Raw genomic sequence first — 27,120 nt, 5'->3', positions numbered from 1 at the left:
TTGCCTGGGTCGTACTTGAGCTCCCAGCCTCCAGTAATGAAAGTGTGGCCCATTCTTCCAGCCCAGACAATGCTCCTGGTGACGGTTTGGTGTCTCGGCCTCAGCAGGCCCGCAGCCCTAAAGCCCTTCCCGTTGGCTCTCCAGTCTGTAAGCTGGAAGGGCAGCTTGTCTCAAAATAGCAGGCCCCTTGGTGAGCCCACTGGCTCCCAACTCTTCACCTGCACCCCATGGGACGGAGGGTGCCCAGGGAAGCTGACCTCCAGGCCTCCCCCAGGCTGACCCCTCGGAGTTGCTTTTCTGTGGCTGTGCCCTGGGTTCTAACAGGGTGGCTGGTGATGTGACTTCCTCCCAGTGTCCCAAGGGTGACATTCACTTGTCTAACACCCTCCCTCTGCAGGCCCGGAGTTGGGGACCAAAGGGCAGTTCTGCTGATTGCCTGGCTATTCTCGATGTGTCCACTTCCTCCTCTTTTTTTAAGATTCTCAGGTACAGAAAGAGGGTGGGCTTGTCCTGCGCTTCTCATTTCCTCCTTTCTGACCCACGTGACCCCTAAATGACTGGCTTTGGTGTCTTCCTCTGTTTATGGAAGAACTCCAAGCTTTAGGCTTGGTCTTGATGCACTGTGGGAGGAGGAAGAAGAATTTGGAAAATCCCTTCTCAAGACAATGCTCTGGCTCCTAAGGCTGGAACTTTCTGTATAATCCTATTTTGAAGCTGCCGTTGCCTGGGTCCTTCTCACAGAATCCCTTCCGTACCTAATACGAATCAGCACACACAGCTTCCCCTCCCCCCCTTTCTCCTGCCCCTCCTCAGGGCACACAGTCATCCCTCCTCCTACAGGCAGGTGGACATCTAGGGTGAATCCTGGAGAGTGGGAAACAGACGAGAAAGCATATTAGTGCCTTATGGGATCCCCCTTGCCCTCTCTTGCAGCCTAAAGAACTCTGTTCACATCCATCCAAATCCCTTAGCTTTTCTTTTTCTCTTACTGCTCTGTAACCCCAGGTCTCCGTCCCTTTTGCTCACTTCCCCAAAGGGGCTTGTCAGCAGCATCTCTCCTCTGAGATACCAGGTGGAGACGTGTCGGTGTCCTACCCACTCTCATCATCCTGAAGCACGCCCCAGTACCCCCCCCCCCCCCCCCCCCCCCCCCCCCCCACCACCGTCAGCCTCACCTCCAGTCCTGCCCCTTCAGGTAAAGCGCTTGCCTTGGGCAGACTTCCATGTTCCATTCCTCTGGTACTCAGGACGCTCTTCCCCACCTCCCCACCATTGCTTGTGCTGTGCCCTCCGCCTGAACTTTCCTCATAGAGCCCTTTTCTAAGGCTCATCTCAGTGTCATCTCCTGTGTGAAGCCTTTCCTGGCTCTTCTAAGTGGAATGCGATCTCTGTCTCCTCTGAGGGCCTGAACCACTTTGGATCCCTCCCATCCTGCCCTGGATTTATAGCTGTGTTTGTGTTTCTCTCCCAACTACACTGCAATCTCTCTGAAGGCAGGAACTGCCTCTCACTCAGATGTGTGTCTTCCACGGGGCTACGGGTTAAATCAAATTGAATAGGATTATCAACAGGAAGAGCCCTAGACCAAATTTTAAAGTAGGTCCAAAGCACGTTGACTCACACAAATGATTAATCCCTTTGGCCTCAGTTTCCTAATTTGTTAAATAACTGAATTGGTTTCTGTGGTGTCTTAGATCTTTTCCATCTCTGATGTTCTCTAATTCGACCCATGCTCTCCTGTGGTTTGTAAGTGTGCGTACAGGCGTGTGTGCGCATGTGCATGTGTGTGGTAGGCAGGGGTCGCTAACTGGGGAGGCCAGGTGGAGTATTGGAATGGCTCAGGTTTTAGATTTGGACAAACCTGGATCCGAATCCAGGCTCGGGCTCTCACCTGCTGGGTGACCTTGGGCACGCTATCTTCTCTGAGTTAAATGGAAAATGTGGTGGATCATTCATCTACTCGGGAAACATTACTGAGTACCTACCAAGGACATGCATTGAGTGGGTAGCCAGGGATATGGAGTAAATACAATATGTCCCCTCTCTGTCGGAGGCACAGTCCACTCAAAGGAGACGAACCTGCAAACCAGTAAGTGTAATCAAGTGTAGACTTCCTCATGGGAGAATGTCCAGGATATAGCGGGGGCCGCAAAAGAGGGAGACAGAGATGAACAGATTCCAGGGATGAGCTGACTGGTAGTGGGACAAGGAAGGCTTCCCTGAAGACACGAGACCCGAAGGGAATGCTCCTGGAACTTTGGGTGGAGGGAGAGAGGCAAGTGGTGCCAGGTCCATTACTGCCAGCATGAGCATTCTTTGACCCACTTTGGGGAGGCCTAGGAATCTTGGATCCCGAATGCATTTCCTGAGAGGTGGTCACAGCTGACATTTAGACCACTGGCCCGGGCCCCGAACCTGTTGGTCTCCCTCCAGCCCCAGTGCCTTTCCCTGTGGTGACGAGTTGTCTCCAGGACCTGAGACGGCCTCTTCTGCTTGGTGACCTTTGCCCACTGATCTTCTGTCAGGGAAGGGCAGTGCTTGAGCAAGCTATCCATCCTCAAACCACTCCCTTTACTGGGTCCAGGGGAGATGTTTTATACACAGAATCCACGGGAGTTTCTACCAAGGGACAGTCTGAAAAACAGCACAAGCCGGAGGAAGCTGTTCAAACACCATCCATTTTGACACTTGGCAGGATTTGCAAAGCACCTCTTCCCTCGGAGAGTGGGAAGGTTTCCAGCATTAGTCTGCCGGCAGAAAGGGAGGTTGAGCAAACAGGCATATTGTTTTCTCATAGCTGTCTCTCTTGTTAATGTTTGGTCGGCCAGCCGTGCATTTTTGGAGTGTTACATAGGCTTACGTTCAGCCTTCATCAGAGAACAATTAGGACGAGTGTGGGGAGAGGCTAAAGGGTCAGGGACAACAGATGGGCCTCCACTTAGACAGGTTAGAAGTTCATGGCTCCAGAGGAAGAAAACCCATCTTTGGCTGCAGGAGCGAGGGGTTGGGCAGAAAGAGGCAGAATGGAAAGAAGGCAGAGGGCCTCTCGTTTCTGAACTATCCCTTTGGGATGAGTCTCTATATCTTAGGCAGTTGATTTAGTTTTCCATAAGGAAGCATCGGCAGCCCTGGCAGAACCAAGAAGCCGGAGGCCCGGTGCCATACTAAAATAGCAGCGTTGCTGCGTTTTCCAGCTGAGGGATTACTCCTTGGTGAGCCAGAGAGCTTTGGAACATCATTTGGAAGCAAAACCACATTTTTTTCCAAAAAAAATTTTTAAAGGAAACTTAGGATACAATGAAGTCAGGGCTTAACTCTTGAGGGGAAGCAGTACAGGGATAGCCATTGCGTCTTTGCCGATGGAACCCATGCTTCTGGGTGGAGGATGAGGTTCCCTGTAGTAAAAGGTCAGCTGAGGTGGCTGTGAGGGGCAGAGGGCTCTGTCCTCCAGAGGCGGTTAACAGGATGATAGTGCTAGTCATTGGTAAAAAAAAAAAAAAAAAAGGCAAAAAAGTAGAAAGAGAATTGTGTGAGTTATCCTTTGCTGCATAACATACCACCCCAAAACTCAGTGGCTGAAAACAACCACCATTTTATTTCCTCATGCTTCTGAGGGTCAGCAGTTCGGTCTGAGCTCAGCTGGGTGGTTCTTCTGCTCATCTCACCTGGGTCATCTGACTGCATTGAGTCAACACCTCAAAATGTAGTTGGGTCATCTGAGATGACCTTACTCACTTTTCTAGCAATTGATGCTGGCCATTAGCTGGGCCGTGCCTCTCCAGAGACTGGCCTCAGCTTCTTCACATCGTGGCTGGGATCCAAAAGCAACAAGACAGAAGGAAAGGCTCAACTCACAATTATTTTTCCAGTCTCTGCTTGTGTTATATTTGCTGTCCCATTAGCAAAAGCAAGTTGCATAGCTGAGCTCCGAGTCAATGTGGGAGGGGACCGTCCCAGGGTATGGAGAGGGAGCCCTGGTTCCATTGGGAGCCATTACTGTAACTGTCTACCCACAAGAAGGAAGTAAATTTGAAATGGAATCAAATGCCCTAACCTCAGTGGGATGCGAATGGTGCGAGTCAGAGTCCATATGAACTCAAGCTGAGGGAAGAGAGACCAGAGAATCAACTTTTTGGGTTTTTGGAACAAGCCTGCTATTTCCTGGGGATGTTGGAGGTAGGGAGATGCTTGGATTAGTAAGACTTGAATAACTCAAGTGGGAGTCATTTTTAGCATCTCATAAAATTTATATCATTCTCTTCTTCCATATTTATCTGTATATCAAAATAGAGAGAACCTGAGATTCCTCAGGCCCATGGGAAAGAAGATGCTGTAGCCATAGAGTCTAACTAGGAAAGCAGATGCCATTTCCAGTTTCTATGACACAGGAAACTGGTCATACTGGTGATGGAGGAGCAGAAAGCCAAATGGGAGACAGTGAGGCAATCCGGGGATGAGCATCAGCCAGGGGTCACTACTGTCTTGAGGCTGGAGAGCAAGAGGAGAGGCCAAGTCACAGAGCCAAGGACCAGGGTGACCTGTAACAAGCCAGACATGTGATGGGATTGTTTGTTGGTGAGCTGGAGCCAGGGAAAAGACAGAGTCAATGCGGGAAGAGCTATCCAGACACCGGCTTCTTCCTTCCTCTCAACCCCCCATCTCCTGCTAGAGCCTCTCATTGGCTGAACTTGGCCAGAAGCCCAGTGCTACAGGGGTTCTTAGTCAGTTCAGGCTGCTATAACAAAAATACCATAGACCAGGAGGCTTGAACAGCAACCGTTTATTTCTCACAGTTCTGGAGCCTGGGAAATCCAAGATCAAGGCGCCAGCAGATTCAGTGTCTGGTGAGAGCCCACTTCCTGGTTCAGAGATGGTCCTCTTTTCTCTGTATCCTCACACGGTGGAAGGGGTAAGGGAGCTCTCTGGGTCTCTTTTACAAGGGCACTACTTCCATTCATGTGGGCTCCACTGTTATGACCTAATCACCTCCCAAAGACCCCACCTCCAAATACCATTATATTGGGGGTTAGGATCTCAATTTGAGGGAGACACAAACTTTCAGTCCTTAAAAAGGGACCTCTGAAACACAGCCTGCAAGGGCAGCCCCCTGTAACACAGAGCAGAGTGGCGGAAAGGCAAGGAATGAATCCAGTGCAAAGAGGCCCAGGACCAGCTCATGGAGCACATTTACAGCAATAAGCTACAGATCATCCCTACTTGGTAAAGCAAGACTCCTGTTCCCCTCAAAGTCCCATCAGTAATGTCTCTGCATCCCTGGGGATATCCCAGGTGAGCTCAAGAAAAACTGTCCAACCCTCTTCTTTGATGTTCAAAAGCCATTGAGAATGGCACCTCCCTTCCTGAGAACGCTGCCTTGCCCAAGCTGCTGCCTTCTGCCACCGCAAGGCTACGAAGACTTGATGTGTAATGTGGCGTTGCACACTCCCAATGCCCCCTGAACTAGCACCTTGATAGCCTCTCAGAAGTAGGAGATGCCTTCTCCATTCTGCACTTCTCTCTACCACACAGCACTTCATAAAAATAACTTTTTTGGTGTCTTCCTGCAGTCCCTCCTCCAACTCACATCTCTGGGACCAGGGATGGGAGCAGGTCAGGGACCAGTGTCCAAGGCTGACTCCCTCTTTCCCCATCTAGGAGCATCTGACCAAACTGTCCATGCATCCTCCTTCCACTAGAACACCTTCCTGCAAGCTCGCTCCTGGAGGTTCACCCTTTACCAGACGTGGATGATTCTCAGATGGGTTCAAGCTGGGACCACATGCTCACGCACATATGCACAAGCATGTGCTCACACTGTTACTACCACATCTTCTGTAAGAGCGCAGAAGAAATAATAAAATTATCCTTGATTAAGCACCTCCACTGTGTTATGTACTTTATGCTTAATTCCTCTTCTCCTGATGACAATGGCATTACTCTCATTTACAAGTGAGAAAACTGAGGAGCACAGAGGTTTTGTTTCTGGCCCTAGCATGCACAGCAAATCAGCAATTAAGTCAAGAAGTTAAGTCTATCTAACATCAAAATCCTTGCCCTTCTCCTACTATGTTGCCTCTCAACATATATGAATGGCATTTTATTCATGTCTTGGCACTATTTCTTATTTTCCCTAAGAGACTTGAACAAGTGATTATTTCTGAAGTTTCTGGTACCTTTGAGTACCAAAGACTGCCATCTCCTGTTGAGTGGTCCCAAGATTGAGTTTAGGGAGTATCTAAAAATCATCACAACCACTGTGCTATTTCATGCTCCCATGTTGTTTTCCAAGGACTGTTGTCGTTGGTGTAAGATGGGCATACTGGCAGCCCCTGGAGATGATAGAGCTCAGGGATCTGGAGGTGATTTAGTGTGGTTGAGAACACAAACTTTGGCACTGGACACAGCCTTGGGAAAGGAATTTTCCATGTGCACACAAGGCTGCATTGTAGCTGGGAGTGTGGGTGATGCCAACACAAGACTCATAGCCAAGGCAGGCCAACCTTGTAGAATCTTAGCAGCAATATGGATCTGGAGAGTAGGGAGGGGCCGGGAAGGCAGGCAGACCAGAGATTGCAAAGGTCCCGGTGAAGGTAATAGGTGGTGACCACCCAGGCCTGGATCAAGGTTTCACGTACATAAAGGGCAGGTGTGAGCAGCACAGCTGTTGGAAATAAGGAATGCTTTTTCCAGAGAATGAATGTCATCTGGCTCTCCCAGTCTCTATCTTTCAAGTCTGACTGGGTTGCCCACTGTGCTCTGATAACTGGAGTTTGGTCCTGAGGACTGGGACCTCAAGCTGCCTCATTCACCACTTTATCCCGGTGCTTACACGTAGTAGGTGCTCAATAAACACTCACTGTTTTGGATGAATGAACAAATCAAACAGATCAACTTAAAAATCCATTATAAATTCCATCTGCACAGTCTTACTTTCCACTACCGTGTTTGTACAGTACAAGGTTACAAACGTTGATTAATTTCATTTAAAAAATATTTTTATAATATTAAGAAAACAATATTACAGAATCATTACAAATTAAAGGAGGAAAAAATTACCCATAATTGTTACTTTCAAAGCAACTGTGATCATGCTGCATGTTTCTCTCACCTCTTTGCTCAAATGCTTATAAAATTTTACTCATTTGCATTTATATGTCCATTCCATTTCATCTATTCTGTTGTTGTTTTTGCCACATTATACCATTTGTATTTCTGTGTTGCTAGCCAATCTACATAATCATTTTGCATTACCTCATTGCATAGTCTTGAAGTCAGGGCTTCACAAATTCTCTTCCTGCATTATCAATGTTCCTCCTCCGTGGGCTATCTTACAAGCATACACACATGCAGGAATTTTTCCGTATTTTAAACAAAACTCTCTCTTTCCATCCATCTCCTTCTGCCCTGCACCCCATGTCTCTCCTTCCTCTCACAGCAGAACTTCCCTTAATTGTCGTCTGTCCCCCACTCGGCGTCTCACATTCTTCTCCTTGAACCCACTCCACTCAGGCTTTTGTCCCCATCACTCCACAAATGGCTCTTCTCAAGGCAGCAATGACCTTAATGATGCTAAATCCAGTAATCAGTTTCCAGAACTCCTCTTTCTTGACCTACCAACAGCATTTGACATCGTTGTTCACTCCCTCTTTCTTGAATCCCTTTCTTCTCTTGAGTTCCAGGAGAATTCCTCTTACATCCCCAAGCGCTCCTGCTCAGTTTCCTCAAACTCCAGATGTTGGCATGCTCTGGAGCCAAGTCCACAGAGCTTGTCCTTCCTCTGTCCTTATTCCCTTGCAGTCTCCTCCACGAACCTGCTATCCATGTGCCCCAAGGACTCTCAATTCTACGTCTACAGTGCAGACCTTTCATCTGAACTGCAGACTCATAACCAAGTGCCCACTCGACATCACCCTTGGATCACTAATAAGGACAACAACCTTAGTGTGTCCAAAAATGAAACTCCTGACACTCCCCTCTAACCTCCCATAGTCTTCCCTGTCTCAGCAAATGAAAATTCTATCTTTCCAGTTGCTCCGACCAAAGATCTTGGCATCATCTTTGATTCTTCTCTTTCTTTTCCACTCTACATTCAATCTGTCAACAAATTCAACAGCACTACCTAAAAATAAACCCAGTCACTTCTAGTCTCCTTCACTGGTCAAAGCTACCATTTTATCGCACCTGAATCACTTTAAGAGCATCCTAATTTCATCTAGCTTTGCCCCCTACAGTTTACTCTCAGTGCAGCAGCCAGAGTGAGCTCCTGTTAACATAAGTCATAGCACGTCACTTCTCCTCTCCAAATGTTCCAATAGCATACTGTCCTAGTCGGTTCAAGCTGCTGTAAGAACACTACAGACTAGGTGGCTTATAAATGCCAGAAATTTCTCTCTCACAGCTCTGAAGGCTGGAAGTTGAAGATCAGGGTGCCAGCATGGTCAAGTGAGGGCCTTTTTCTGGGTCACAAATTTCTTGTTGTATCTTCACACAGTAGAAGGGGCAAGGGAGCTCTCTGGGGTCTCTTTTATGAGGGCACTAATCCCATTCATGAGGGCTCCACCCTCGTGTCCTAATTACCTCCCAAAGGCCCACCTCCTAATACCATCATATTGGGCATTAGGGTTTCAACAGATGAATTTTGGGGGGACACAAACATTCAGACTATAACACACGCCATCACACACAGAATGAAACCAGCGTCCTCACTACAGCCTGCAAGGCCCGCCACACCTGCACCCGACACCTGGACCTTGACATCTGACCTTCCAACTTGAGAGATATCTGACCTGCCAACTCTTTCGGGTATTTGTTCGAACACGAGGCCTTCCCTGACTACCCCAGTGAAAAGTCAGCCCCACGCCTTGTACTGCCTGCTTCTCTTGCTTCCTTACGTCTCTCCGTAGGATCCACCATGTAATTTACTTAGTCATTTTCGTATTGTGGTTTCTCCCCACTAGCCATAAGACCCCTGAGGACAGAGATTTTTATCTTTGTCCACTGTTCCACCCAGGGCGTAGAACAGTCTTGGACACATAATGTTTGTTGAATGAATTAATCTGAGACCCAGCATCTGAGAGTTAAAAGTCTTGCCCGTGTTACATGAGAAAGCAGAGCCTGACGACGAAGAGCGTGGGCTGCTTCTGTGCCTCTGCTGTTCATTCATCACAAGGAAATCCAGCTGTCTTCATCAGTCCACATGACACAACTATGAGCTACTTGAGGGTAAAGTCTGTGTTTTATCATTTCTGTACCTTACTTTTTTCCAACTTCATCGAAGTGTAATTGACAAATAAAATTGTAATATATTTAAATTGTATCATATGATGATCTGATATGCTTACCCCATTCCTGCTCTCTCACCACCCAGCACAGGGCCTGCAACACAGGAGTTGCTCATTAAATATCTGTTGAATTTGTTACAAAGCAAGAAAAGGGTTCCTGAAAATAGAGTCTGGAAGCACCCATGACCAATCTTTATCTTTTTCCCAGTTTTGCCTTGAGCCAGCTGTATACTAAATTTATTCACTTATTTACTTAATCAGTCAACAAATCCTGCTTTGCAAACTCATGTGATTGTTATGATTATAAACAGTGTTTCTCCAAAAAAAAAAAAAAATGCAAAGGCTGGTTCCTGTAATGCTGTCCCTAGAAGTGTTTTTGTTCCAAAGAGAACCTTCAATGCCCTCATCCAATCGGCACAAATCACAAATGTGCTGTGTCTGGCCAAGTGCAGGGCATTTTTAGCTCCCCATTCCCTGCTCCAGAATTTTGGAGAGCATTTCCCTGCCATGCGCCCTCCCCCACCCCTTAAGTGTGTCGACGGCTGTTCACCACACAGCAGATGTGTGGTCACACGCAATTAAGTGAGTGCAAGCCATTAGTGGACAGACGGCATGAAATATGCACAAATGAGCCAACAAGCAAACAGTAGAAACCGGAGCAGTGAGATGGCTGTGCCTGCCCCAGCCGCTCACAGAAGGGTGACCTCGCTTTCTTTCTTCATTTCCTAGCACTTCCTCACAGCAGCACTAACTGCCCTGCTGGCGGGTGTTATAATCCAGGTTTTACACAGGAGACAACAAGAGATAGACTGAGCAGCTCACCCCGCCCATGAGTGAGGCGCACTGCCCTTCACGGTCACTGACATCCTGCCACCTTCTCGGTTGTTGACACCTGAGTGTAACTAGTTTGTGGGAGGTTCAGTAGCAGTAGATATTTGGGCCCACATCTCTTATTCGGATTGAGGGCAGTTTACTCCATAATTCAAGTCTCTGTCTAGAGGAAGAAACGCTTTCAGAGGAAAATGAACCTGCCATCTTCATACCAGCTCATCTCTCATCCCAGAGAGACCTAGTCCAACAGTGTTTTGGGTCTATGTCCATTCGGTTCTTTGGGGTTTATTCTGCATTGCCATGTTTTGCCCAGACTGCATGCAGTAGTAGATACAATTGTGTAAGTGAAAAGGACCAAGCTGATACAGACACCAACATGCGGGATCTCAAATGCATTTCTGTAGGGCAGTGGGCCTCAACCAGGGGCGATTTTGCCCTTCAGGAGGCATTTGGCAATGTCTGAAGACAGTTTTGGTTGTGACAACTGGGGAGGGAGACGCTCCTGGAATCTAGCGGGTGGGGGCCAGGGATGTTACTAAACATCCTACCATGCGCAGGACAGCCCCCACAACAAACAATGATCTGCCCCCAATGTCAACAGTGTTGAGATTGAGAAACCCCATGCCAAGTGAAAGAAGCAGACTCCAAAGGCTACATACCGTCTAATTCCATTTATACGACATTCTGGAAAAGGCAAAGCCATAGGGAAAGAAAATACATGGGTGGTTGCCAGCAGCTGGGGCCGAGGGGAGGGGATTGACTTCCGAGGGGCACAAGGGAATTTGGAGGAGAATGGAAATGTTCTCTATCTTGATTGTGGCAGTGGTTACACGTATGTCTGTGTTTGTCAAAACACACAAGACTGTGCACTAAAAGGGATAAATTCGACCTATGTAAATTATTCCTGAAACAAACAGGCAAAAACTCACCTCTATTTGAACCAAAGCAATTCTGGAGAAGGTAGGGGAAAAAATGTAGTCACCAAAAAAATGGGAAGCAGAGGTTGAAGAGGTAAGAAAAGAAATGAAGGGAAATACAGAAAGACAGATTTTTGTTTGTTTTTCCTAACTAAATTACTGGTTTCTCTTTGGCAAAGGACACCTTATCAGAAGTCACTTTGCTGTTATTGACCAAAAATTTTATGAAACAGTTCTATTGATGTTTAATTATCATGCAACAAACTGCACAAATCTAAAATGTGTAATTTGATAACTTTTGACTTACGTATTTAGCTGTCGAACAATTCTCAGAATCATAATGCAAATACCCATCATCCTCAAAAGTGTCCTGTTGTCCCTTTATAATCTTTCCCTCCCTGAAAAATAATAACAGTATTGTCTCGTAGGGTTGTTATGAAAATTTAAGTGCTATTCAAGTACAGAGAGAGGCTTGCTAGACACCTTGCTTGCTTGCTTTAGATGAAAGGAAGCTGTCGCAGAGTGAAAAGACCTGATAGCAGAAAGCCTGTATTCTATGCCCCGATATACTGCTTCTTCTTGGTATAGGGGTGGGATAAAGTTGAAGATTAAATACGTGTCACCAACAATGCGAATGTATTCAATAAAGGCTTGTCGAATGAATGAATGAATGAATGAATGTGCCATATCTGTGTGCTTAAAAGAAAACTAGCTTTAGAAACAAGAACAACATAGTGAAAGAAATGGAGACAAGTTAAAGACTTTACATAATCCCATGGCACTAAATACAAGTGCATTTTAAGCTTACACATGCCTCAAATCAAATTTGTATTCTTCCCCACAAAGCATACTCTTCTGCCTGAAATCCTTGTTAGCGGCTGATCCCACTCTCCTCTTAGTGACCCAAACCAGAAGCCTCAGACACATCCTCAGCTTCCCATGCTCCCTCAGCTTCACACTCAGTTCCGTAGATGTACATTCTTGTCAATTCGACTTCATCTCTTCATGCTCTTACCTCCTCTTCCTCTCCGTGGCAAGTTCCAGCTCTCATCAGCTCTTACACAGACCCCTGCAGCTGCCTCTTCGTTAACTTTTCACCTCTGTCTTTCTTCTCTGAAGGCTAAAACTTTCCTAAAACACCATGGTATTTCCCTGCTTCAAACCTCTGCTAACTTTCCATTCCCCTAACGTGAAGTCCCACTTCCTTGGGTACAAAACTTTTCATTACCTGGACTAAGTTTAGCCCGTTTTTCACCCACACCTGAAGTTTTAGCCACACGTATGCATTCACCTTTCTCCAAATACACCACAATCATTCATCTCCCCACATCTTTTTTTCTTGTTAACATTTTAAAATTGTGGTAAAATAGACATAACATAAAATTTACCACTTTTGCCATTTTTAGGTGTACAGTTTAGTAACATTAAGTACATTCACATTGTTGTACAATCATCACCACCATCCAACTTCAGAACTTTTTCATCATTCCAAACTGAAACTCTGAACCCATTAAACAGTATCTCCCCACCCCCACCTTCCCCAGCCTCTGGTAACCTCCATTCTACTTTCCGTCTCTGTGAATTTCACTACCCTACATACCTTATATAAATGGACCCATACAGCATTTGTCTTTTTGTGTCTGGCTTTTTTCACTTAGCATAATGTCTTCAAGTTTCATCCATGTCATAACATGTGTTAGAATTTCATTCCTTTTTAAGGTTGAATAACATTCTATTGTATACATATACCACCTTTTTTTTACCCATTCATCAATGGACATTGAGTTGTGTCCATCTTCTAGCTATTGTGAACAATGCTGCTAGGAACATTGGGGTACAAATATCTGCTCAAGTTTCTGCTTTCAGTCCTTTTTCTCCCCATATCTTTTTATATTACATGTTCCTTCCAGCTGGAGAGTCAGCCCAGAGGCATCTTCCACCCCTCTTTCTGAAGAACTCCTATTCATCCATCAAGACCCATTTCAAAAGTTCCTCTCCTGACTTAATCAAGGAGAGGTGGCCATACCCTCTGCCGCGCTCCCTCAGCCCCACATGCTATGCTCTTATAGTTCTTCCTTCACAGAATCACACAACATTTGTGTCATTGTCTTCTTGCCTTATTGAATAGTAATTTAGTAAAAAGAGAGCTTACCTTGGTCATCTTTCTCCTCCAGATATGCCTAGCCCACTGTCAGAGCTATGTAAATATTTGAGAACAAATATTTTAAGGACTGCCTCTGGCTTCTTCAGGCCCACCCTCTGGGGGAACTCAAAGATTATTAGTGTTGACTTTTATTGTCCATTTGCTTCAGGGAAAGATGTGATTTTAAACGTACAAAAATATGACTTTAAAAACACACCAATTTGGGGGCCGGCCTGGTGGCACAGCAGTTAAGTTCACACATTCCACTTTGGCAGCCCGGGTTTGCCAGTTCGGATCCCAGGTGTGGACCCACACACCGATTGTCAAGCCATGCTGTGGTAGGCATCCCACATATAAAGTAGAGGAAGACAGGCACAGATGTTAGCTCAGGGCCAGTCTTCCTCAGCAAAAAGAGGAGGATTGGCAGCAGATGTTAGCTCAGGGCTAATCTTCCTCAAAAAAAAAAACAAAAAAAAACAAATGCCAATCTGATTTTAAAAGTACTTTCTGGCTGCCACAGGGTCCTTATGTCCTTGGGGTCTCTGAGGAGGTGACTCCCCGTGGTTAAACACTCTGAAATATAACCGCTTTTGACCTGTTACTCATCCGCCTACATAGCCCTAATAGGAAGGTTCGCCAGCTGAATTTTCCTTTACACTGCAACCCGGCCAACTCATATCTTCTTACTTGTGCCCAAGGTTGAGGACTTGGGGAATAGAGAGTTTTAGAGCTGGAATGAACTCTCAATTTCAGAATTAAAAAGCATTTTTGGCAGTTCTTTGAAGGACCGCTTTTCCACAGGCAAAGAATTTAGTGATCGTGGGGGAGGCGTGGGAAACTTGAAGATGGGTCTCAGCACCCCACCTCCTCCACTTCCCCCTCTTCCTGGCTCTGCTCCCTCCCCACCAACTCTACCTTTCCTTCCCAAATGTTCTAGTAGGCACACTTGGCCTTTGTCCTTGCCTATGATCTTGACTCTCAGAAGGGAGAAATCACCTCATGCGTCTTGGATGATGATGTGTCCAACACATCACAATGCGTGGCATTCATGTGTCCATCCATTCATTCACTTCCTTAGCATTCTGTCCTCCACACTGGAGGAATTCAGGTATTGGCTCACATTTGAGAGGAGAGAATGGTACGGGTGTGCTCCCTCCCTTTACCAGGGAAGCACATGCACATGTGTGTATACACCTTTGGAGAAAGTTCCTTCACTTCCTAATAAAGTTCAAGTGCTATAATCCAGCCCACTCAAGTCTGGAGTGGGTTGAGGAGTTTTGAGTGGGCTCCTTGAATAACAACTCCTCCCCATGTCATATTAACCTCTTAAATATTGGGGCTAACCCACAGCCACCCTTCAGCCAGAAAAGAGTATCTGAGAAGCAGTTCCTTGGGCACTATCTCAACTCCTTCCTAGCCCTATAAGCTTTTAGTTTCCTCTTCCTGCCCTTCCCACTCCACAATGTGTCCCTCCTTAGGTGTCAGTGACTGTCTACTTTATCAGTCCAACTGCCAGAGGGGGGACAGAAGAGACTTGAGGTCTTACAGGCGGAGGAGGAGGAATAAAAATTTAAGATGGGCATCTGTTCTGATATTGGAATGTCTTTAAAACATTCCAGGTATGTAAGTAAATTGGCTGGCAGAGTTTCAGCACCTAAGCATGGCAGAGAGGGTCTTCTTGAGTTATATTACAACAGTGTTCAATTCCCTCAGCCTTGGAGGCAACCACTCCAGAAAGTCAGGAGAGGAGAAGTGAGAGGAGAAGAAAAGCCCACATCCTCTACAACGAAGAGAAAAGGAGACCGGTGGAGGGAGCAGAGGGAGACCAGTCACGTAGGCGACCACGGCTGCCGCTATGAGGCCCTGAATAAGGCAGTGGCTCTTGGCTTCAGGCCTAGATAATTGGGTGGTTGGGTGAGAAAACTAGAGCAGGTTGTAGGAAAAGATACTGACCATTTTGGGCTATATTGAGTTTGGAATGGCACCAACGACTCTTACCTGTTCCTTACCTGGGTGGGCCCCTCTGCTTTTGTTCTCTTAGGTCTGTTTTCTGCATTGTATTCTGAGTGATTGCTTTGAGGGCAGACTGATCAGGTCTGACCAGGGTTTTCTCTGTCCTCTTAGCTATAGTCGAAAGTCCTCAATGAGACCTACGATTCTTTGCATGCGCTACCCCTGCTCACTCTCCAGTCTATTTGTTTGCAGTCTAGTTTTCCTGATAGATAGTGAGCTACATGAGGGCAGGGAACATGTCTGTCTTGTTCTTGACTTCATCTACAATGCCTGTCATATAATTTGTTCTAGAGAGAGTGGTTAAGAGAAAGAGAGGCATAGAAGAATGAATATCATCCAACTGGAAATGCTAGCAGAGAGTTTGAGCTATAAATTTGGGGCCATTAGCATAAAGAAGGTAGATGAAGAAATGGAAGTAAACGAGTTTGTATATAGTGAGAAGAAATGGTGGCCAGGGGTGAAACCTTGGGGAACAATGACATTTCAGGTGACCACATGAGTGAGGAAGGATAAGAACCCTAAAGGAGGCTGGCTGGGAAGCAGCTGCCAATGGCACAGGCAAGGAGCCAGCAGAGAGCTTAAGACGACAGGAAGGAATGTCAACGCTACTAAGAGACATTGTATAAAAAGGGCCATGTTTAGAGACCATATGGGGGATAGAGGAACAAATTAAATGACACAAAGTGGAGATGGTCAGGCCATGGCAGAGGATGGGACACTCTACAAAACAATCAGGATGATTTCTTGAAAAAGAAAATACTATTTTTTTCGAAAGTAGTGAGGAAGTTCTAGATTAAAAGAGGCTAAAGAGACTCAACCCCAACAATGCATTTGATTGGATTCTGGTTCAGGAAAAAATTTCCCAAAACTCTAAAGTTAGCTGTATGGGTTTCTGGAAGAAGAGCTTTCCAAGGAGAGAGAATCAACAGTGCAAAGGCCCCAGGCAGGGACCCTGCCTGGCCTTTTCGAGGAACAGCAAGGAGTCCAGTATGGCTGGAGGAGGCGAGAAAGTTGCAAGGAGGGTAGAATCTATAAAGTCATTATAAAGACTTTAGACTCGACTCAATTTTCAACATGTTAAGTTTGAATTGTCTATTTGATATCCAAGTGGAGATGTTGACTAGGTGGTTGGGTACACAAGTCTGAAATTCGGGGGAGAAGCTAGGAGAGGAGATAAAAATTTGAGAGTCATCAGCATATTAGATGATTCCAAAGCCATGAGACTGAATGAGATCACCAAGGGACAGAGTATAAAAAGCAGGTCCAAGGAGTACACCCTGGGACACTCCAAGGTAAGAGGTCAGGAGAAAAGGAGGGCCCAGCCAAGGTGATTCTGAAGGGCTGGCCAGTGCAGAGGAGGAGAACCCAGAGAAAGTGGTGGGGTGAAGCCAAGTGAAACAATGTCTCCTGGAGGACGTGCTGGTTTCCTGCTGCTGGTGGGTCAAAGGCGAGGCTGGGGACCTGAGTTTATCCTCACAGAGGCACTGTCGACCTTGACCTTGGCAGGGCAGTTTCCCTGGAGTGAGATGGGCAAATGCGAGCGCAGAAGGGGTGCAGGAGAGATTAGGTAGGAGTAACTGGACACCGTGAGTACAGACAACCAAAATGGGAGCAGAGATGGTGTCACCGCCAAAGGGGAAGTGGAGTCAAAAGAAGTTTGGGCTTTTTGGGTTTTTTTCTGTTTTTGCTTTAAGATTGGAGAAAAGATAGTCAGTCCATATGCTGATGGACTGAGTGAGTGAACAAGAGAGTTAGTAACCTAGGGGTCAAGAGAAGGTTCTTGCCACAGGGGAGACATGTGGACAGGTTAATCAACTAGGTCCCAGGAGATGGATTATACCCCAGGGAAAGGAGACAGCAGAGAGGCTGGGGTGCTGTTTCCCCCCCAGCCTCCCTGCCTCCAGTGGCTGTGCACTACCCTCCTGTTGACACCAAAATCTGGCTTCCCAACAGCTGCTTTGCCTGGAGCCCAATTAAGGCAAAGATACAAATTCGCCCGGCCATGGCCCCATGAAGTCTGGCCTCAGGGCTGCAGCCCATTTGGAAAACGTTTTAATTTCATTTGTGTGTTTTTTCAATTTGATTATTAAGTGCTGTTTGCACATGGACAGGGGGAAGGCCTGTTTTTATTCGCTGAGCCCCCTTCCTCCCTGGCCTGCGTGCCTCCCTGGTGAGTAATGGGGAGGCTGCTTTTCTGGAACACAAGGGAAAACTTCCAGCAAATTGCAAAAGCATGTTCCTTCCTTGAAAAATCCTTTCACACTTGTTTTTTACTCCGTTTGTAAAGTTCATGAACAGCCTCCATAAAAGTACTTTAAAAGGCCTTAAGTTTCTTTGTTCTCCTTGTCTAACTCTCTTTTTCTCTGTTGAGAGGGTGTGTAATTTAGAGGGATCATAAACAAAACTTAAAGCCAGAGGAGTGAGTGGTGTGATGAAGGGAGTGAAACAAACTTTAGAAATGTCAGGGGGGTGCAGGTTGGAGGAGCAGGGAGGGGAAACCGCAAATGCATCCTCAGGAGGTGACAGCCCAGCACTTCCCCATGACCTCTTAGATTTGTTTCTGAAGTTATTAACATTTAACACAGGACGAGGGCAGCAGGGCAGACAGAAAGAGCAAAATAATAAAAGGCTCAGGAAGAGCGACAAATCCTTTTAGATACATTTCGGCAGCCTGAAATATTAAGGGAGCAGAAGATGGGAAAATAGGAAACGGCGTTGTCAGGAATTTGCAAAAAAGTTTTCCACCTGAAAGCTAGAGCGAGGTGTCCTCTGGGCGGAGAAATACACACAGTTCTTAAAGGGGATGGAGGTCATACAAGGGGTTCCCTCTGCGAAGAGAGACATCATTCTGGTTTGGGTCATTGTCAGACTAGGAAGCTTTCTGAATACGGGCAGGAGGCGGAAGGAGCAGAGGGGTGGGTGTTCTGGATCCTCAGTGCTGGCCCTGGTGGCAGCTCCACGGGCAGCCAGGGGAAGCACTGTGGGGGGCTCAGGGGTAGTACTCAGGGACCCGGACCTGTGCCTTAGTCGGCTACTGCTCTAACCCCTGTTACTGGGACCCACCTGTCCCCAGTATAAGTCCATCTTGGACTGCTTGTCTGAGGTGTCTGTCATTAGCCTTCTTGGCTCCAGAGTTGGCAAAATAATGATGGTGGTGCCCCACACCCCACTCCTGTTTTTTCTCTGTAGCATCCACTTTCCTCCTCAAGGCCCTTTACCTTATTTCCCTCTCTCACCCACCAGGACTCCCGGGAAGGGATTGAGAAGAGGCAGGAAGCTGCATTTTGACACAGGCCTGAGAGGAAAAACAGCGGTTGTTTCGCTGGGGGATTGAAGATGTGGAGGATGGGCAGGAAAAGGGAGGAATAGAACGCCTTCTGCAGTCACTGAAATCCTGAGACATATGCTATCCTCCGAAGGCTGCCATGTCCCCAGTTCTGCCTAATCTGATAACCAGCTCTTGGGGGACGGCAACCCAGCCTTAATTAGTGTGTCTGCCTGAGGTTCTGGGATGTTCTGATGGGGCTGGTGCTCAATTACCCTGCACCAGCCATGTAAGTGACAGGCAGAAAGAGCCTTAAATCTCCCATGAGCCTCAGGAGAACCAGGAGTGCCCACCCATCCCCTCCCTGAGGGGCTGGGCTGGACCCAAGGGCCCCATGGCTCCTGCTGCTGAGGAAGCTGCCCTGTGGACTCTCCTGCCGGCCTGGCCGCTGGCCGCCTCCCCTCCCCAGCTGGCCCGTTGCCTCCTCTCTGTTCCGCCTTCTCCTCGCCCCCTCTCTTTCTCTTCCTCTTTCTGCCCCTCTGAACTTCAGATTCCCCCTCTCCTTCCCACTCCCTTTGGCAGAGGGCCGGGGAGTCATTGGGAGTTGGCCTCGGTGGCCTCAAGCTGGAGACTGGCTTCCTAAGTAGTTTCCCCAAAGGCCCCTCACCACACTCCGCACCTGGGGCTTTTCCCCCAAAACTCCCTCACAGGCACTCAGGGGTGGGCGGGACAATAACTGTGTCTTTCTTTGTGCCAGCCTCAAGGACAACCTCAGCCCAGACACACTGCTTCCCCTGACACCTGATCTGTATTTATTTCCATTTTGCAAGTGGAGAAACTGAGACTCAGAGATGAATTTACCTGCTCTCTGGAGCTTCTGCTGCCATAGGTGGACCTAATAAGGAATCGCTTGCTAAATGCAGCTAACTCCTTCTCTTAGGAGAGAACTGGTCCACACGGCTGCATCAGGGTTATTTACCGTTAGTTCTCTGATCCACCCACCTCCGCATCCTCTCATTGAGACACCCAACTTCCTTATGCTTCCACCGCCCCTCCCTCACCCCAATTTAGCATAAGTTACGTGCATGCCGTGGCTCTTTCCATGTCCCAGTCTCCAGCAGAACCCATTGAGAGGGAGCAAGATTGTGTTATGACCCAGGTCCCAGCTCCTCGAGCTTTCCTCGTATGTGCCGGCCGTGGTCTTGTTTCAGCTTTGCAAACCCAAGACCGTCGGCCCCCTTTGCAACAAATCTGCTCCTTCGATTAACTCGGGGTATGGGGAACCTAATAAAGAAGTTTTATTAAATGCAAAGAAGATCATCACTTTCAAACGTCCTGGTGGAGAGGTCTGAGCCAGACTCCCGGGATTATTCATCGGAACTCACCGGCCCTTTACGGGGAGATGAGTGAAAGCAGAGAGCCCGCTTGGCCCCGGGAAGGCTCTTTTCGGGGCATGCTGTTTTGTACGCGTGCTGATAGCTGTTTCATATTTGGGCTGATGGGCTTGATGGAGCGGTTACCACACAGCCAGCACACGTGGCACAGCCTGGTTAGGCGGGAGTGTTTATGGGGCTCGCCGCTAATGACTCCCATTTATGGAACATGTGTGGAGCAGCTGAGTGGGGCCGGCTAAGACAGGACATCAATAAGGCCTGGGTTTTGCAGCCCGGCTGCACACACCGGTTTTCCTGGGCAGCTGCAGGGATGGTTCTGGTACCAGCTTCTGGGGGAACTCGAGGAACCCTGGAATTCAGGCCTTTCTGTGCTAACAATGCCCTGAAAAAGATGGCTTTGCTGTGGGAGCTGTTGGCCAGACTCATTGAACGAGGCCAATAATAAAAATTATTGCTGTTATAAGAATAAAACCTAACATTTATGTTTGCTTCTCTCCTGCCAGGCGTTGTGGAAAGCATACACGGATATTTTTTTCTTTCATTTAATCCTCAAACAAGCCTATGAGGTTGGTACTATTTTTTTGTTTCTTTGCTTAACCTTCGCTGTATGTACAGAGAAAGGAATGGGTCCAGAGAGGTGAAGCGTCTTGCCCAGGGCCGCAGAGCTGGGGTTTACACCCTGGTGGTCTATTTCCAGAGCCCAGTTACATAGGTGTGGAAAAGTGAATTCTAGAAGTCCACTTACATCATTTTAGATCGCAGTAGTGGCAGGAGGGCATAGCAGTTGAAAACATGCGTGATGGTATTAGAAAGACCCAGATACGACCTCCAGCTCTGCCACCTACAAGTTACATCAACTCCTTAAGCCTCAGATTTCCCACTAAAAGTGGGGATAGGAGTAACATCTACCAGCGGGATGTGGCAAGCCTTAGCCCAGGGGCCACCCCAGAACAGGCCCCCACTGAATGTGTAACAATGCAGCCACACCCACACGCACACCTCTGAGGTCAGTGGCACCTTTAATCTGAGTGTAGACCCCAGGAGGCTGGTGCTTTGCTTCTGGGACTTTCCAACTGTGGGCCCTTAGGTAAGTCACACAGCCACCCAGAGCCTTAGCGTCCTCACAGTAGAATAGGACAATAGCAGGACTGATAACAATAGGGGTGTCAAGGACCACTCAGACTGTGCGTGAGGAGCCCGTTTTGCATCTTCCAAGGCCCATGGAAATGCTACTTGTTGTCTTTGGAAAGTCTGATTGGAGTTCTCCCTTTTGAGCACAGCCGCCCCGCACATTGCACATAGTTATGAGCAAGGAAGGAAACAGAAACCCGATCTTCAAAGTTCTTATGTGCTCCAGGGGGAAGATGGGACCAACAAAAATAAAGCATTCATTAAAAACAAATACGACATGTCCATATACACACATACTTGCAGATAATCACTTACAGCCGCGCGGACTCAGGCAGGGGCTGCGGGATTTCACTGGAGCGCTTGGGAGGACATCTGGGAAGTTTCTGGAAGGGGGAGATTTAGGGGAGGGGAAGGAAGGTCCCCCCTAGAATGGGAGCTCAGGTTCACTTCCTTCTTCTCTTGTATTCCCTCCTCCCAGCACACAGTAGGTGCTCAATGCGTGCTTGCTGAATGAGAACAGGAAGTGGAGAGAGGAGCTCCAGGCAGGGGAAGTGAACAAACAGTGCGGTGGTGACTCAGAGGGAGGGCAGGCGCTCCACTAAGTGCTGAAGGCGTGAGTTTATTTTTCTGCAGTGTTTTCTGCCAGGGCTTGGCCCCTGATAAGCCCAGAGAAGGAGAGAGAGAGTGAGAGAGAGAGAGGCAGCCTTCTGTTTATGCAGTGCCACCTTCCCACGTTTACACACACAGACCGCTCCTGACATTGGATCCCAGCACGAGGCAGCTGAAAAACTGCTCGCCTGGGAGCACAGACACTTCTGGCTGACTCCTGCAGGGCTTTTTCCTCCTCCTTCCCTGCTTATAGCACCCTGATTTTGTTCAAAATCCCTTCCTCAGGGACTGTTACTACGGCGGCTTCGTAGTATATCAGGGGGCTAGCCTGAAGTTTGTTTCCCAGAATCCCCCTTCCTGCATGTTTCCAGTTGGGCCATGAGAGTCATCTTTGCCTGAGATTTGGAGGGCAGACGTCGAGCTCGGAAGGCTGGTATTGGGGGGGGGGGGTGCCCCAGGCCCACCTCACTGTCAGTGAGTGTGGCCCGGCCTGCAACAGCTTCACCTTTGGATCCTCCTTTGGCTTCTCCAACGCCTTGGCCGGATCTCAGCAGCAAAGGTCACCAGCGTCACCTGCAGGATATTGAGGTCAGGGGGCATGAGTACTGACCCAGTTGCCAGTCCATCCTTGTGGGGTCCAGCTTGTCCTTTCTCTCTCCCCTTGAACAACTATCTCCCCTTCCCCATTTCCTGCCCAGTTTCCTGCTCACTTTGAAGCCACAGCATCAGAAGCAAAGACAAGAGCCCTGTAGAGATGGTTTCACCAGCTCGCACATGGCAGAAGGTCAAATCCCTGAAACAAATTCGTTGCATATTTCTATGGAGAACCACATTCTAAGGGTTCCACAGCTCTGATTGAATCCTGACTGATGCAGATACCATATCCCCAGCTTAGGAGTGACTTCTGGTTGGTCTGAGCCTATCCTGGTGCTCCCAGTCCCCTTGCTGGTAAAGGGTTTAGGTGTGGGCATGTGACCCGGTTCTAGCCAGTGATGAGAACTCCAGTAGGGGGCTTCTGGCAAAGATGCTCTTTATCTGAAAAGGAAACAAAGACGGTGCTCTTCTCCTACTGGGCATTGTATGTGGATATCACGGTTGGAACTGAGTCAGCCATTGTAACCGCACTGGGGTGTTATCTGAAGAAACAACCTGAAGACCAAGACCAAGAAAAAAGATGGAAAGAACCTGTGTCCTTGATAGTACAGTTAAGCTGATAAATTACCCTTCCTCAAAGCTGCCTACCCCTGAAGTTCCACTTGTGTGAAATAATATATTTTCTCATTGCTCCAGTTGAGGCAGGGTTTCTGTTTCTTGTGGCCAAAAACATCCTAGTCCAATTCCCACCCCAAACAAGATACCTCAGGTTTTCTTCTTGCAATGGATCCCAAAGTTTCAACCCTGTAGGAGCTCTTCCAAAAGAAAAGTGGTCAGCTTGGAGTGAACCTGGTATCTGGCCCTCCGTCTTGTTCTCCTCATCAAAAAGAGTGGAAGATGAACACCTCAGCAACGAACAAAGGATTTAAAAGTAAATAATAGAATTTAGGATGACCAAGATGGTTTCCCGAGTATAGCCCAAGGGAAAATGGGATGAGGCTATAATTATGGTAGTTATGATAACCAGGTCTATCAATAAGATGCAGGTAACAGAAAGGCCTAGTTCAGATTGGCTATACCATCATGCCTGCTCTTTACCTCCCATGTCTCAGCTCTCAGCTCATCCTTTTGCTCTTTGATGCGAGAATGGTACTCTGCAAGCCCCATTTCACACACTCTCATGCCAGCTGGCTCTCTGTGAGGTTCTGCCAATAGGAGGCACTAAAGGGAGCTTGAGAAGCCGGAGAAGAGGAAAAGGACTTCTTTTCTGTCTTTCAGTTCCTGGTGGTGTCTCTCCAGCGGGGGTGAACAGTGGCTCCACTTCTCAGCTCCTTTCAGCGCTGCCATCACCCTCCCCCTATGCCCCTGCAGAGGGACTAGAGCCTGCCATCAGCCATGGCCCCTTGGGAGGTGGAGGACCAGCCGCACATGCTTCCTCATCCACTGGGCATGTGCTCTGAGACATCCGGGCGATCTCCTTGGGGTGTGAGCACCCATCAAATCTTACCCCCGTCCTCAGTAGTCTGAGGGCTTCAAGGGGGACTACACACAAGTGATGCAGCTTCCCCCAGGAGCCCAGCACCCATCTCATGAGATCCCCCTCCAAGGTCCTAAGCTCTGGTAAGCACCCTCTCCTCCTTTTTCTGCTGGCCTCAGGAGTTATTAATCTCTGGGTTACCTCAGCATCCTCTTTCTGATCTCTCACTTGTGTAACAAACTCTCTTATTAAGTCACTGTGTTTTGAAATAGCTCGTGTGGTTTCTCTTTTCCTGACCAGACCCCAACTAGTAGAGTAAATTCCTTAGATCATGTAACCCAAAAGTCCAGATCGAGAGCTGTCTTCAGGCACAATTTGTTCCAGAGGGTCTGAATCTTATTAGGGCCCGTGCTGTTTTCCAACATTTCCTAGGTACTGATCTCTTCCGTATGTGGATTGTTTTCAGAATGACTACCTTTCAGGTAGCAAAAACGGCTTCAACAACTCCACTCCTCACATCCACAAAACACACTGCCTCTGAAGAAGGGAGAGCATGCCTTGTCCCAAGTTTCTGAATAAAAGCCCCAAACTTCCCCTTGCTGGCACTGATTTTGGCTATTTGCTCAACACTGAACCGTTCACTGTGGCCAAAGCCCGGGCCCATTGATCAGCTTCGGCTGGATCACACGCTCCCTCTGAAGGCAGCAGGACTGTAGAGCCGCGGGGCCCACAAATGGACACCAGGGCTTCCTGGAAAGTGACAGACATGCTGATGAGGCCAAAAATTGTCTCCTGCACTTCATCTCAGATTGTCCAGGGCAGCCCCAATTGCATATTTCTGTTGTTGTTTTTCTAGAACTATTACCAAATGCATGAGGATGAGTTTTTAGCTACAACACCAAAGGGACACTTCATGAAAGAAATAATTGGTAAGCTGAACTTCTTACACTTAAAACTTCTGCTCTATGAAAGACACTGGGAAGAGAGTGAGAAGAGAAGCCATAGACTGGGAGAAAATATTTTCAAAGGCCACATCTGAAAAGGATTGTTATCCAACATTTACAAAGAACTCTTAAAACACAACAATAAGAAAACAAACAACTCAATTAAAAAAATGGACTGAAAACCTTAACAGACACTCCACCAAAGAAGATATACAGATGGCAAATAAGCATCTGCAAAGATGCTCCACACCATATGTCACCAGGGAAATGCAAATTAAAACAATAATGAGATACCACTACACACCTATTAGAATGGCCAACCTCCAGAGCACTAACACCACCAAGTGCTGGTGAGGATGCAGAGCAGCAGGAACTCACGTTCACTGCTGGTGGGAATGCAAAATGGGCTGGCAACTTTGGAAGATAATTTGGCAGTTCTTAGAAAACTAAACGTACTCTTATCATACAATCCAGCAATTATGCTTCCTGGTATTTACTCAAAGGAGTTGAAAACTTATGTCCACGCAAAAAACTGCACACAGGTGTTTATAGCAGCGTTTCTCGTAATTGCCAAAACTTAGAAGTGACCAAGGCATTCTTCAGTAGATGAATGGTTAAACTGTGTTGCATCCAGACAATGGAATATTATTTAGCCCTAAAAAGAAACGAGCTAACAAGCCACAAAAAGACATGGAGGAACTCTGAACGCATGTTACTAAATGAAGAAGCCAATCTGAAAAGGCTTCAGACTCTATGATCCCAACTATATGACATTCTAAAAAGGGCAAAACTATGGGAAAACGTAAAAAGATCAGTGGTTGTTAGGCATGAGAGGGGAGGGAGGCATGAATAGGTAGAACACAGAGGATTTTTAGAGCCAGAAAATACTCTGTGTGATGTTAGAATGATGGATATATGTCATTATACATTTGTCCAAATCCATAGAATGTATAACGCCAAGAGTGAACCCTAAGGTGAGCTATGGACTTGGGGTGATTATGCATCGATGTAGGTTCATCAATTGTGACAGATTACCACTCTAGTGGGAGATGTTGATGATGAGGGCGACCATGCATATGCTGGGACGAGGGGTCTGTGGGAAATCTCTATCTTCTCCTCAAATTTGTTGGGAACCTAAAATTGCTCTGAAAAAAATAGTCTTTAACATAAATAGTCCGTAACATAAATAAAATAAAAAATATAAATATCCAAATGTAACTTGATTTTTATTCCTTTTTCAAATATCTTCACAAATGAGAAGTAACCCTTTGGTCAACCCTGTGCCCCACTCTAGGTAAAAAGTGGTGCTCCTCAGAGCTGTGAGCGAGACACAGCCCGGCGAGTTCTGAGCCTCAGATCAGTCGTCTCTTCCTCTGTGGTCAGAGAAGTGATAAGGAAAACGTTGATCAACCATGATTTCCAGGAAATACTTTTCTATTTTTAACTGAAATTAATTCACATTAATTGGCAGCATAACCTGAGAAAGCTCACTTCTATCTCTAGCAACGAGCTCACTCCCGGCACTCAGGAGCTTGAAAGATAACAGATAAGCCGCTGTCATCCAGTGTCAACTTAAAACATCACCCAATATTGTTTAGACTCTCCAGTCCTTCTTAGAAACCAAGACGTTCTGTGAAATAAGACTGTATTATTTTCTTTTACTTTTTTTTCTCCTCTCTCTTCCTCTTTTTTAGCTGATAAAATAATTAAGGCCCAGGGAGATTAATCAGTTTGCTCAAGGTCAGACAGCAAGGCCAAGCTCTGTCTAAGTCAGAACATGAAGTTAGCGGCTCCGAGGCCATCTCCCAACACGAGACCATCTTGTTTCCCAGATGACCTTCCTTCTCTCTGGAAACCCCCAGGAGCTTCGGTATCCTTTCAAGGGCAGCATTTGATCATCACAAAATGTATTTTTTCTTCCTATCTTCTGCCTGAACTAACTCTGCCAGGGAATAGCATTAACTAACCCTTACATAGCTCTTAACACGTGCTAGACAGTTTCCTAAGCCTTTTACAGTGATTAATTTATTTAATCCTTAAAAGGCCCTGTGGGGCAGATGCTATCATTATCATCCCCCACAGCTCAGATGAAGAAACTGAGGCACGAGGAGGTTAAGCAACTGGCCCACAATTGCTCAGCTTGCAAGAGCAAGGATTCGAACCCAGATAGCAGACTGTGCTCCTGAAATGCGACATCACTTTGGAGACTTACAGGGAAGAAAAGCAGACTTGTCAGAGGAAGGATAAAGCGAGCTTAGACGAGGAAGGGGACAGGCAGGGAGAGGGGCTCAGGGCAGGAGAGTGAGAGGGAAAGCCTTGTTCATCGTGTTCGCGTTCTTATCACTCCATGAGCACATTTTCCACCCCAAAGTTATGCTCCAGTATTTTCACTCCCTCTTACTCAAAATTCTAGACTAATCCTGGCCATGCTAGGATACCCAGTCAGAAGCCCACACCACAGGGAAGGGCACTAAGGCAGCTTCCCTGTGTCTCAGGGATGATGACAATGTTGAGGAAAATC

The sequence above is a fragment of the Equus quagga genome, chromosome 3, assembly GCF_021613505.1.
Source record: "Equus quagga isolate Etosha38 chromosome 3, UCLA_HA_Equagga_1.0, whole genome shotgun sequence".
In the NCBI taxonomy this organism is placed as follows: Eukaryota; Metazoa; Chordata; class Mammalia; order Perissodactyla; family Equidae; genus Equus; species Equus quagga.
Note: the sequence above shows the minus strand (reverse complement) of the source record.